Here is a 14,784-nt window from a genome sequence, read left to right on the forward strand (position 1 = left end):
TGAATATACAGATTGAATAATAGGTGTAACCCTGTACCACTCCCTTCTAAACCATGTAAGGTGTCAGGCAATTCCAACACCTTCCATGAAAACACTGGTATGATAAGCAAATCCCGTAGTATGTCACATAGCTCCAAATAAATCGTGACATTAAATTAACCTAAGTAATACGAGTAACGAGTGAGCAAATGGAATACCACAGACTAACACAAGAATGCCTAAGTGCATGTCATACCTTCCCACCGTGAGACAGACGCAGTTCCGAGGGGAGAAACGAGAACAGAAGCCGAGAGCAGAACCGCGTTAAGCTAGAGGGCCCTACGATAAGCGACGGACACCCACGTTGCCAGCTAACCGCTAGGACCACCCCGCAGCCCTTGTTAAAAGAAAGAGCCCTCCAGAAGAACGGTATAGATCTTACGATAACACAAAAAGGGCCACACCAGCCGCAAGTTTTAGCGTGAGACTTCTTCGCGTCTCTGTTACGTTGCAAACATTAAAAACATTGCCCCACCACGAAAAGTATAACGTTTCTCATTGGATGGACAGAATTTTGTAGGCGGAGCTTAAGGTTAACATTGAGACCCTGATTGGTTAGATGAAAACACAGCCACATAGTTTTTTTTAAACCAACTTCGGTAAATTGTAGTAAGGAGAAGTTAGAAAAGAGTCGCTTCCGATACGGCGAGCTGGATGGAGCTGCGTCGCCCGACGGCCCCTGACACTGCCTAACCAACGACAAGGTAATGAACGCACGCGATGCCGCATAACAGCGCATAAAGCTTCACTCAGAACTGCAGAAGTCTCATCTGTTACACCCCCGTTTTACGTAATACTAGTGTCGATCGTCAATTAAATCTCATGGTGTTCACATTTGCCACTTGAAGTAAAAATCTGAAACGCGATGATTTTTCTGTTATATAATTATTAAGAAGCCACATCAGCCACTGTAATTTACGACAAGATAGATAAGTAATTATAGATAATTGAGGGTCACTTTAGACCATTTTGATAGTTTTCTCTTTTATGAAACTTAACTTAAATCTAGGTTATAGATGTGATATGGCGTAGGTCATCCTTCGATCCATTGTAGAACTTGGAAACCCATTCAGGGAATATTCTTTCGCATTTTTGTTGAACGCAGTTGATTTTTATCATCCTGTATTAAAACATTTCCTTTTATCAATAGTGCAATTTATAAACAATGTTTTGTGAGCAGAATAAAATTTCCAGTGGTAAACTTAACTGCTTTTTCGACGTTATCTTACCAGCTAACTAAAAATAGGAAAACCTTGAACCCCTTCGGCTAAATTTCGTTAGTATTAAGATTCTTTTACAGGGGGTGCAGTGGAGCTGACACTGAAATCATTAAGTATTTGGATATATCATTGCTAGTCTCACTGAACTCTGCTGAACTCTACATGTCATGTGTGGTCTGGCGTCTTCTTACTAGTAACAGGTGCCAGGTTCAAACTAGTCAATTCCCTAAAAAACCAGCTCAGAGCGTCATTGCGTGAAAGTGGTAGGGAGACACGACTTAGAACAAACAGACACCATGCAGAATGTTAGAGAATGGCGACCCTGCCAGGATGGTAAAATACCATGATTGAAGGTCAACCACATGCCTAATTAGGTCAGAAGAATAGCCTGTTAAAAAATTTTCGTAATAAAAAATTTTTTTTTGAAAGGCATAAATAGTTGAAAACAGTAGCTGCAGGGATAGATAGTAATAAAGTATTCAATAGATAGTGAGACATTCTAGCAGAGACAATAGCATAATTAAGTTATGAATTTTAATATTGTTAGAATTAAGTTCTCTCTCGAATGCAAGAGCACAGGTGACGGATACATCGTTGACAAGTTGGTTCTGACCCAACAAGTAAGTGAATGATTTGTCAAGTCGTGTGAACAAAAAGTTTATGAAACGCATGAGATCGTATGAGCGCATGTGGACTCGAAGTAGGGCGCGTGAATTGCTTTTAAAACAGAAAATAAGGGATTCGGAAAGATTAGCAATGGCAGATCGAGACCTTGACCGAATTGAGGTAGACACCCACCATGAAAATGGACAGAAAATAGAGGACAGTACAACAGACGATGCAGTATCGCGAGAAATAGGACATACAACGCACCATAACAAGGATAATGTACGTCAAGGCATAGAAAACGTAAGTCAGCATACGACAGAGGAGCAGGAAAGTAGAGAGACAGTCGATGAGGATTCTAACTTGCGTCTGAATACGTAGAACCCATAGTACAAGTAATCAGAGCTCCCTCACCAAAGAGTACAAGAAATGCGAGCAGAAACGTGTCACAGCACAGTTCAATGCAGTCGGTTGCGAACCAACACTTGGGCGAAAACACAGAGCGTAGGACGTCGGAAGAAAACGCAATAGAACCCACCAATCTGGCAGAATTATTACAACAAATTACGGAAACCATGACAAGGCAAAATAAAGACATAGCGAACCACATTCAAATTCAGAATGCAGAAACCACGAGACAAATGCGTGAGATTAAAAAACAAAACAAAAAATTCAGTTACACCTAAGTCATATTGAAGACGAGGCAAAAGAATCTCTAGAAGTGATACGAAACTTAATAACAGGTCACAATCAATTGAGAACAGATATTGACAAGGTACAAGTGGACTTACAAACATTGCGTAATGACATTCAGGACGAGATCAAAATATTACGTAACAACACCCAGGGAGAAGTCAAGAAATTAGAGAAACAGATAAACGAAATTACTAGACAAGCAGCAGGTACAGCGCGTGAAATTGTTGAAAACAGTGTGTTACACAAACGTATCACATAAGCAGCGCTGAAAAGATATGATAACCGCATAGTCAAAATAGAAGTGCAAACGAAGCAGCAATTTCAGAAATTGTGAGCAGAGTTGTTGCAAACCATTGAAGAGCGTAGTGAACAGGATCGAACAAGCACTGAGTCTGCAACCACATCCTTATCTGTAACAGCACCGGAAACACAAGCAATTAACGAAGATATTACGCATTTGCCATTCCAATCACAGGCGGAAAGTAACATACGTGAAATCAGACAGCCTGCACAGCAACAAACACGTTTCGAAATTCTTGATGAACAAACGGCACCACAAACACATGCGGAACCGCAAATGTATGTTTCAATTTAGTTTGGATCGTGCAATGAAGCAGCAAGTTAGCCACGTAAGATTCCGAATCAATATCTGACAATGGAAAGCCAGGTCGCGAAGAGTTCAGTGCAATGCATTCAGCTACACGCTCACAACCGATGGAAGAAAATTATTGCGTACCACTCCAACGATACTACGCAAGGGTAGGTGAAAGTTACAGTGGACAATATCCAATGGATCTACCACAACCGGAAAGAACGACGGGAGAAATGATCAGAAAAAAAAGTGGCGAAGAATCGCGAATTTCATATGGAACTATGACGAAGTACGACAACGATCATATCCTCAGTCAGAAAATTTCAACACTTTCGAGAAGGAAACTTATTACATCCACGAACTTTTATTGATCAATTCCGAGTAGGATTACCAGAACACTGGACGCTAGCACACAAATTAGACTTTATATGTGCACATATGTCAGGAACAGTCGCAGAAACCAAGCAGAATGTTGCAGCGACATGCCGATCGTACGAAGATTTCAGAGAGAAGTTTCTCTCACGATATTGGTCCAGCGAAGCACAGAACAGAGTGAAGTACGAATTATTACAGAACCCATATTTTGAAAATTCAGGATAGAAGAGTCCCGTGAAATTTTTCGAATTTATGGCAAAGAAAAATCAGTGTTTAGATGTACCATACAGTGACGGAGAGTTGATTAAATTATGCGCGATGAAGTTACCATTGAAATACCAGCAATCATTAGTAGGGCGCGGAGGCAATGACGTCGAAGCATTTAAAGGTATTCTAAGGGAACTAGAGTTCATATTTTCGGAAGATGACGCAAGAAAAAGACGAAGCGCACTTGAAAACGAAAGCAAAAAGCAATGGAATCCACAAGACACAGTACGAAGAAACAATAATTACGAACCTCGTGATAACTTCGCACCAAGAAACGACAATAGATTTCATCAAAGAACCGGTTATGGATTTAGAAGAGAATATGGCAATAACTATAATTCACCCAGGAACGGCAACAACTATTACAGAATGAATAACAACAACCGGAACAGGTACTGGTGAACCAATAGACCGACAAATTATCAACAAAGAAACCACTATCAACAAGCTGAACAAGAAAAGAGAATACAGATAGAAGAGATGGAGGTAAGACCACCAAACCCCGAAAAACGTTCGAATTGACAGTTAAGCGCCCATGCCAAAGAGAATGACGCACCGACCCAGGACAATTGTAGCACCTTGAACAGAGAAGTAAATACGTTATCACGAGAAGAGAAGAAGGAAGAAACAAAACCGCAGGGACCAGATGAAAACGAAGACAGGAAAATAACAATATCGTGTTGGGACGAAGTTAATTGGGAGAATACTGACGAGGAAGATAAATTACCAGAGGCATGCACAACGAATGTAGGAGGAAAGGACGAAGTAATGAGTATTGCAGAGCTATTTGAGATGGAAACCAGGGAAAGCGAATTCAATGAGGATAATGTGCATTCGACAGAAGTTGAAAATAAGTTACTAGTGGGCACACAACCCAACGTATATAATGAAGTAAGTTATGAAGCGATACTTAGAGCATTTAGATGCGATAATGTGGAAGTAGCGACGAAGAAGAAGAAGATAGACGAGGATGAGGAAAAAGTAAAGGATGTTGAAGAAAGCGTAAATGAAGAAAGAAATATATAAGAGGAAATAAAAGAGAGAGAAGTAGCAGTCGAAGCTTTACAGAAAGTTCGAATTCACAAGGGAAATTCCTGAAAAGACTCATGTATGATTCAGTGGAGGATTCATTGATGCAAGAAGAAGAAGAAGAACAGAACCAACCCTTTCAAATTCAACCAATTGTGAAGGCCATGGTAAAGCATATCCCAGTCAATATTGTAATTGATAGCGGAAGTGAAATGACTGTGATCTCAGAAAATTTATTCATGCAGTTTAATGCCAATCAGGAATTGCCAGCTCGAAAACATGTAAGATTAAAGTAAGAGGTCCTATTAGAAACAATGCTGCGAAAATTACGAGACAAACAAGGTTAACTCTTTCGTGTCAAGGTCAAAGATCGAAGCCAACTTTGTGATTATACCTAAACTAACTGTAGATTTTATTATAGGTGCAGATTTTTTAAATGAGAGACGACAGATAATAGATATGGGGAAAGGTAGCATAACATTCGGGAATGTCACACTTCTCTTTGAGCAAAAGCTAAAATTAGAAGAAATACCAGTTATATACAAACAATTAAGAATGATGCGAGATAAAGAGGATGAAGAATTAGAATGGAATGCACAAAAAGGGGGAATCGCCTCAACTCATGTTAGATGTCCATAAAGAAATCGACGAAAAATTGCAAGAAGTTCAAGGTATTTCAGAACATAGTAAAAGAGAATTAGAGGGTATTTTACGAGATAAATACTGCCAGACTTAGGTAAAAATACCTCTGCTTTAACACTTTCAGTACAAGTTTGAAGATTAATTTTATTATTGGTAAATAATCAGCACAATATTTCAAGATTATGTTGCAGATAAGATCATCAGGAGAAAGAAGAATGAAGAGAGAGGAAGGTGGGAAAAAGAAAGTAGTTTCAATAAAAACAAAAACAAAAATAACACCAATAGTACCATAGATTAAGGTGAAGGGATAAAACTTAGATAGTCTAACAGCATGAAATACTAAAATGCTATACCCCACGACACTACACAAAAATAAAATAAACGAATTTGAGGATTCTTGTAGAAGTTAAGACTCAAAATATCTTAGAATTGTAACATGGAAAGGGCGCCGAAATTTGTAAAGCTTTTTAAGAAGGCGTAAAACAATGTAGGTACTAGACATATGTTAGATGATTATAAGTAAAACTTTTTGTAAGAACCACTGTAAAAACTCCAGCAAGGACCAGATGCAACGACCTACAAGCTGCAATGCGAGAAGTATCAAAAAAGAAAAGAACGTAATTAGCAAGACACGATTCCTACAAGGCAGAAGCGTCGAGAGAAGGGAAAGGACAGTGAGACCAACAGAGGGCCCTTCTTGTAGCGGAAGTGGGCAGTAAATCTGTGAACCACAGGGTGGCAGAACCCTGCTAGGACAGAACACGGAACCACAGAGTGAGGGTCTTGGAATGCCCGACTCAGCGGAGCGAGCAAAAACGACCCAATGAGAAGACCACTTGGGCAAGCCACCACTGGCAAAAAAAATATGTGTAAAAGTTACACTACTGCTATTAAACAGCACGCTGATGCACAAGACTGAAGAAAACTTCCACAAAGTAAAAATGACACGCCCAAACAATTTATCAAACTGTTACTAAGAGGAGAACTTCAAAGCGACTAGTTATCAATAAATATTTCCATATCCTGCCCAGACAAGAACCAAGAAGCAAGTAAGAAGCAGAGAAAAAGCAGGAAGAACAGAAGATGAAGATTCGGAAGATTGAGACCAAGAAAGAAGATGGGTGAAGAATAGACGACATACCTTCCCAAATCCCAATCCTATTGTAAACTAGTCATCTGCGAAGTATTACAATGAGAAACGACCGCTGTCAGTGACACATAACAATGACTTTAATGCATACAAAGCCAGTAAACCACGAGATTCTTCACTCACAGCTCCATTCCATTATGGGACCTCCACAACAGCAACACACACTTGCAAAGCCAACAAGGAACGACGAACCAAGCTGTACATCAAATACTTGCCCACATCCATCTCGCTCAAGTCCATCACCTTCGTGCAAAAACATTCGCCAAACTCATGCTTTAACATTCATAGGATTGTGTGAATGTGTGAAATTAAATTATGTGATGTAGGAATTGTGCAAAAGAAACGTGTGAAAAAATAAGTTAAGCACACCAGACAGCTAATAAACTACAAAATAACAGTCATTGACTATGGACTTAAGTAAAAAATAGACTGTCGATAAAAATAAGTCAATAGTTCTGAAATGGACAGTATATAAAGAACAAAAGTAAGGCATAATAAACACTAAAACTATACACCACTTATTTTCTCCCCATGAAAATAAAAGAATAACTGTATTTTACTTATTTTCTCCTTATAAAAACAAAGAATAAAAAATTATCTTGTTAAATGTTTTACCTTTTTTTTAACTTATGTACCATTTGTTAGGATAATATCTCAATACTTGTGTATGTATATTTCTTTGTCAAAGCAGTTCTTGGAAATAATTCTTATTTGTTAGTGTAACAATGTTGAAATGAGTGTCTAGAAATAATAACATTTTACTTGTACATGATATTTAGAAAAGTGTTAGGAATAGATTTTACTTAATTACAACATTTATAAAAAAAATATTTCTAAGAAAATCGATGTGAAAGACTCCTTACTTTCGATAACAAACTTCTTAAAAAACAAACTTCACACTGAAATAAAGAAAGAGAATAATTAAAAAATAATAATTATAATAGAATAAAAATATTCTTCTCTTGTCAATATAAACATATTTTTGAGAATAATGTGGAAGAATATAAAAATATAAATTAATAATACAAACTAGCATAGAACCAGAATAACGTGGCTGAAGAGTAGGCAACAAAATTTAGATAAAGAAATAATTGTTGACTGACTTGGACAACGATTCAATCATTGCCTAAATTCAGTGCAAAAAATTAAGTTCGAAGGGTGGTGATATGTAAGGTGTCAGGCAAATCCAACACCTTCCATGAAAACCCTGACATAAACAAATCCAGTAGTATGTCACATAGCTCCGAATAAATCGTGACATTAAATTAACCAAAGTAATACGAGAAACGAGTGAGCAAATGGGATACCACAGACTAACACAAGAATGCCTAAATGCATGTCATACCTTCCCACCGTGAGATAGACGCAGTTCCGAGGGGAGAAACGAGAACAGAAGCTGAGAGCAGAACCGCGTTAAGCTAGAGGGCCCTACGATAAGTGAAGAAAAACCACGTTGCCAGCTAACCACTAGGACCACCCCGCAGCCCATGTTAAAAGAAAGAGCCCTCCAGAAGAACAGTATAGATCTTACGATAACACAAAGAGGGCCACACCAGCTGCAAGTTTTAGCGTGAGACTTTTTCGCGCCTCTGTTACGTTGCAAACATTAAAAACATTGCCCCACCACGAAAAGTATAACGTTTCAAATTGGATTGACAGAATTTTGTAGGCGGAGCTTAAGGTTAACATTGAGACCCTGATTGGTTAGATGAAAACACAGCCACATAGTTTTTTTTAGACCAACTTCGGTAAATTGTAGTAAGGAGAAGTTAGAAAAGAGTCGTTTCCGAGATGGCGAGCTGGATGGAGCTGCGTCGCCCGACGCCCCCTGACACTGTCTAACCAACGACAAGGTAATGAATGCATGCGATGCCGCATAACAGCGCATAAAGCTTCACTCAGAACTGCAGTAGTCTCATCTGTTACACACCCCCTGTTACGTAATACTAGTGTCGATCGTCAATTAAATCTCATGGTGTTCACATTTGCCACTTGAAGTAAAAATCTGAAACGCGATGATTTTTCTGTTATATAATTATTAAGAAGCCACATCAGCCACTGTAATTTACGACAAGATAGATAAGTAATTATAGATAATTGAGGGTCACTTTAGACCATTTTGATAGTTTTCTCTTTTATGAAACTTAACTTAAATCTAGGTTATAGATGTGATATGGCGTAGGTCGTCCTTCGATCCATTGTAGAACTTGGAAACCCATTCAGGGAATATTCGATCACATTTTTTTTGAACGCAGTTGGTTTTTATCATCCTGTTTTAAAACATTTCCTTTTATCAATAGTGCAATCTATAAACAATGTTTTGTGAGCAAAATAAAATTTCCAGTGGTAAACTTAACTGCTTTTTCGACGTTATTTTACCAGCTAACTAAAAATAGGAAAGCCTTGAACCCCTTCCACTAAATTTAGTTAGTATTAAGATTATTTTACAGGGAGTGCAGTGGAGCTGACACTGAAATCATTAAGTATTTGGATATATCATTGCTAGTCTCACTGAACTCTTCTGAACTCTACATGTCATGTGTGGTCTGGCGTCTCCTTACCAACAAGAGGTGCCAGGTTCAAACTAGTCAATTCCCTAAAAAACACGCTCAGAGTGTCATTGCGAGAAAGTGGTAGGGAGACACGACTTAGAACAACAGACACCACGCAGAATGTTAGAAACACTGCTTCCCTTTCATGCCTCTCGATTCTTATGACTGCCATCTGGCTTCTGTACAAAGTGTAAATAGCCTTTCGCTCCCTGTATTTGACGCTTGCCACTTTCAGAATTTGAAAGAGCGTATTCCAGTCAGTATTGTCAAAAGCTTTCTCTAAGTCTACAAATGCTAGAATCGTTGGTTTGCCTTTCATTGATCTATCTTCTAAGGTACGTCGTAGGGACAGTATTGCGATACGTGTTCTAACATTTCTACGGAATCCATACTGGTCCTCCCCGAGGTCGGCGTCTACCAGTTTTTCCATTCGTCTGTGAAGAATTCTTGTTAGTATTTTGCAGCCGTGACTTATTAAACTGATAAATTGGGAATTTTGACACCTGTCAACACCTGCCTTCTTTGCAGTTGAAATTACTACATTCTTCTTGAAGTCTGAGGGTATTTCGCATGACTCGTACATCTTGCTCGCCACATACGAGAGTTGGAACTTTAATAGTGGCAACTATTTATTTATAGTTCATACAAAATAGATACATGTTTCAAGGTTTTCTGACCTTCAAAGTAGTCACCAGCATCGTTTATAGTCCATTGCCAGAGATGTGAAAGTCGTAGGATACTCTTAGCAGTGCCAGTTGTGTTGACAGTTCGCGCGGCATGATCTATTGCCCGGCGAATTTGTAGCAGTTCGGAAGCGAATGCCTTGGAGTATTTCCTTCAGTTTAGAAATCTAGTTGAAGTCACAAGGACGTAAGTTAGGGGAGTGCAGTAGGTGGTATAGCACTTAGCACCCCCATCAGTCAAACAAATCAGTAACAGCTCGCACTGTACATGCTTGAGCATTGTCCTGTAAAATGATGATAAGGTCATGCAGAAAGTGTCATCACTTCTGTCTCTTTTGTATCCCGCCTGGTAGGCGGCGCGTGGGTCTGCTCCTGAAAACTGAAAGGTTCGCCGCATCCAGGAAGTGAGTAGGAGCAGCAAAAGGTGAAAATCTCTCGGTACTGCTCTTAGAAATGGGTTTACTATATCACAATATTAACTGAATACATAACTTTGCACTGAGGTGCGAAGCCTTAGACCCGTTGTATGTAGAGCAAAGCTGAAGCGAAGTGTCCCGGCCGTCTGATCTCGATCAAATGGGGAGAATCTGGAGCAGAGCTTACAGAGCTCTCCCGTGCCGGCCAGAGGGCGCTGTCGTCGGTGTCTGTCGTAGTGCCAACCTAGTAGAGCGCACCGACGTTGTGGAATCGTAGCTATCGATACCACATCCCTCCCCCTGAAACGGCGCACCGTCGTCGAGTATGACTTCCGACGGCAGGTGGAGGGACCCGTGGGCGGCGCAGCTGAGGGGGCGGACAGCGGAAGTGCCGGTGCACGCTGTCCACCCGCGACCCCGAATTGAAGGAAAATGCCCCGTCGAAAACCTGCCCAGGCCACGCACCGCCACTGGGTATGCTCGGATGAGCAGGCGAAGCAACGACCTCCACGGGCGACAGCGTCGGCGGCGTGATGGCAGCCTCAGCGTCCATCGGTTCCAGCACCGCTGAGAGACACGGCGGCGGCGGCGGCGGCGACGGCGGTGGTGAGAGGCGCCCGCCCGGAGCACGAGGCCGGACCAGCAGCGGCGGCAGCGTTAGGAGCGCCCGTGGCGCAGGCGCGGGCGGCGGAGTCGTCGGCTGAGGTGGCGGAAGCCGCGAAGCCTCCAATTCTGCCGAGGACGGTACAAACGGATCTGATTCCGGTGTCGCTTGACAGTGCCGGAGGCACCAGAAATGACAAATAAGGCGCGCTCAAGCTGGCCTGCCAGAGAAAACGCGATAGAACACCAAATCCTGCGGCGTCAAGCCAGAACGAGGCGAAGCAGCGGGAGCGCGCAGTGGCGGGTGCAATAGCTGCAAGAGCGACCAATGGGCGCGGCCGTGCAGCAAATCCGCTGCGAAACGGATGCCATGCAGCTGGGAGCGGTATGAAGCAAGGAAAGTCCATAGTGCGCGCTCGCGAGAGTGTGTGTTGCGCAGCTTGCTCATCTGCGATTTGAATGTACGCACAAAAAGTTCAGCCTCACCGTTCGACTGTGGGTGAAACGGGACTGAGGTCACTTGGCGAATGCCATTAGCAGCACAGCACGCTTGAATCTCGGAGGACACAAATTGGGCCCACTGTCGGAGACAATAACTTCAGGAAGCCCCTCAATGCAAAAAATAGACGTCAAAGCCCGAATAGTACTGACAGATGTTGTAGAAGACATAGATACAACAAAAGGAAAGTTGCTGTAAGCATCATTAACTATAACCAGCGGGTGTCCCAGAATGGACCTGCAAAATCAATATGAACGCGCTGCCAAGGCGCAGTAGGAGTCGGCGACGCAAAGACGCGCTTGTGGGGAGAAGATTGATGCTCCGCGCAAGAGCGACAGTGAGCAAACAAATTCTCAATTTGTTTATCAATGCCGAACCAAGTGCAGTGACGACGCGCTAATTGCTTCGCCCGCACTACACCCCAATGACCAGCGTGCATTAATCAGAGGATTCCTGACTGCAACGAACGAGGTACAACCACACGAAACTGATCATTGTCAGTCTGTAACAAAATAACACCGTGGTTTACAGACAAGTTGTGACGTTGCGCTAAGTAACGTCGAACAAGTGGATCACGAATCTTCGTGGCAGATAGAGGTCATTTAGTATGAATATACTGCAAAAGAATCTGCAATGAAGTATCGGCGGCTGTCGCGGAAGCAATGGGACGAAAATCCACCGGAAAATAATCAGCTAATTCCTTAGCTTGCGAAGCAATAAACATGCAGGACAATTCGGAAGAATCAAACACTTCGTCGGGACCAATAGGGAGGCGAGACAAAGCATCAGCATTGCCATGCTGGGCCGTAGGCCGAAACAAAATTTCGTATTGTAGTTAGACAAAAATAAGGACCAACGTTGCAACTTTTGTGCAGTATGGGCCGGAACTGGCTTTGGCGGGTGGAACAACGACGTCAAAGGCTTATGGTCTGTGACCAAATAGAACTTCCGACCGTACAAAAAAATCAGGAAACTTTATCACTCCATATACAATAGCTAAAGCTTCTTTCTCGATTTGAGAACAGTTTTGCTGGGCAGAATTGGGCAACTTAGATCCAAAAGCGATCAGGCGAGAATAAATGCGGTGCGAGAAAACCACTCCGATGCAGTGAGAAGATGCATCGACAGCCAAAACAACCGGTTCGGAGGGATCAAAAGGAATCGAACAGCGATCACTCAACGAAGCAGATTTGAGCCTGTGGAAAGCACCGGCACGTTCTGAAGACCACACAAAAGGAACGTTATTACGCTAAAGGCGATGAAAAGACGCTGTAATCTGCACTGCATTTGGTATAAACAGAATATAATATGTAATTTGGCCCAACACAGACTGAAGTTCTTTGAAGTTCCTGGGTCATGGCAAGTCTCTAATCGCACTGAGATGTGACGGCAAGTAATGGATACCCTAACCGTTAATAATTTATCCGAAATACTGAATCTCAGTTTGACAAAATTTGCACTTGCCTCTGTTACACTGTAGTCCGGCCTGCGAACGTACAATAAATAAGGCACGATAATTCTACAAATGTCCGTCTGGGAGCGACCAGATACATCTCTATCGTCCACAGCCAGGGACAGTGGCACACAACTGCTGCAAATATGACTGAAAAATAGCAGGAGCCGAAGCACAACCGAACGGTAGGCGGCGAAACTTGAACAATCCAAGTGGGTGGGTGTTGATCACAAAATAGCGCTGCGACTGTTCGTCGAACGGAATTTGAAACTATGTGTCCCGCAAGTCAATCGTGGAAAATATTTTTCCCGCACCAAGCTTATCAAAAATGTCTTCAGGACGCGGTAAGGGAAACTTAGCTACCACTGTCTGGGGATTTACTGTAGAATTAAAGTCAGCACAAATACGTAGACGACCGTTTGGTTTTTTCACATACACAGTAGGCGAAGCCCATCGCGAAGCAGAAACAGGTTCAATGACAATACTGTCTTTCAAATGTGTAAGTTCAGCCGCTACGGTTTCGCGTAGTGCGTGCGGTACCGGGCATGCGCGCTAGAAAATAGTCACGGCATTGTCTTTAGGTACAACATACGCTGCAAAGTCTGTGGCACAACCAAGGTCATCAGAAAAGAGTTAAGCAAAATCATCATATAGTGCGGCAACACTGTCTGCAAAGTAAATTGTCCTCAATTGCGAGGCCAAAAAGTTCAAATGCGTCCATGCCAAAAATGTTCGTAGCATTACGAGAGCGGAGCACATGGAAAGACATTGTACTTGTCGTTGCACCATACGTGGCCTGCAAGCTATACACGCCGAGCACTGAGATTTACTGTCCAGTAAATACAGTCAGTGTGGAATGTGAATGACGAAGCGGGGGCGAACCAAGCAAGTCGTACGTTCATTTGTTCAGTAAAGAAACTGATGCACCATGCACCAGTGTCCAGCTGCATGCGAACAGAACTTCCACAAATGTTCAAAGTCACAGAAAGTTTCCTCGCATCACGCTGAATGCGAGAGGAAGTGTCTGGCAAAACTTGATGCACACGATGAGCTGCTGACGCACGTAAATCACAAGGCTTTGAATAAATGGCATTAACGTCCATAGGCTGATGTGAATCGTGATCACGGCGGTTGCCGTGTCGGTGGCACCCACGCGAGTCATGCGAATGGGAGACAAGTTGGGAATTGGAGTTTCTTTTACTACACACAGCTTGCACATGTCCTTTCTTATTACAAAAATAACACTGTGCTTGACGGGGTGGGCAACTGCCCCGCGGGTGGGCACGAAAGCAGTTCGGACATGATTTCAGCTTCTGTGTGGGTGCCAGGCTTGAAACTTGTTTACTTGCGCGCGAGCGGTGCTGCTGGGGCCGCGTGGGAGGACACGTGCTGTGCACCGCTAACAGTACACACAGCCGGGGGCACGTCGAATGCACAAGTAGCCATAGCTAAGGTATCTTGTCTGTCTAGCAAGTCCACTACTTCCTGCAAAGACGGGTTTTTAAATTTTAGGATTTGCTCGCGGATGCGGTTATCCACCACATTCTACGCAATGGCATCTCTAATCATTATATCCGAGTATGAGCGTCCACACGAGCAATTAAAGTCACAATCAGAGGTTAGTCCCTGAAGGTCCGCTAACCAGAATTTATTGGACTGAGTAGGGCCACGCCGGAGGCGAAAGAATTTGTAGCGTGCAGCTACCACATTGACACCTTCATGGAAGTGGGAATTCAAAGCGTCAATCACTTCATCTTAAGTTTTAGTTTCTGGGCAGGTGGTGGGAAACACCTTGATGAGTACACGGTATAACACAACACCCGCGTTGGCAATGAAAAAGGCAAGCCGCTCTGTACCTAGTATGTTGTAAGCTGCGAAGTGTGCCTCGAGCTGGGCGATGTATTCTGTCCAGCATTCAACGTCAGGATTGAAGGCACGAAATGGCAGCGCCGGAGGCGTCGT

The sequence above is a fragment of the Schistocerca serialis genome, chromosome 8, assembly GCF_023864345.2.
Source record: "Schistocerca serialis cubense isolate TAMUIC-IGC-003099 chromosome 8, iqSchSeri2.2, whole genome shotgun sequence".
In the NCBI taxonomy this organism is placed as follows: Eukaryota; Metazoa; Arthropoda; class Insecta; order Orthoptera; family Acrididae; genus Schistocerca; species Schistocerca serialis.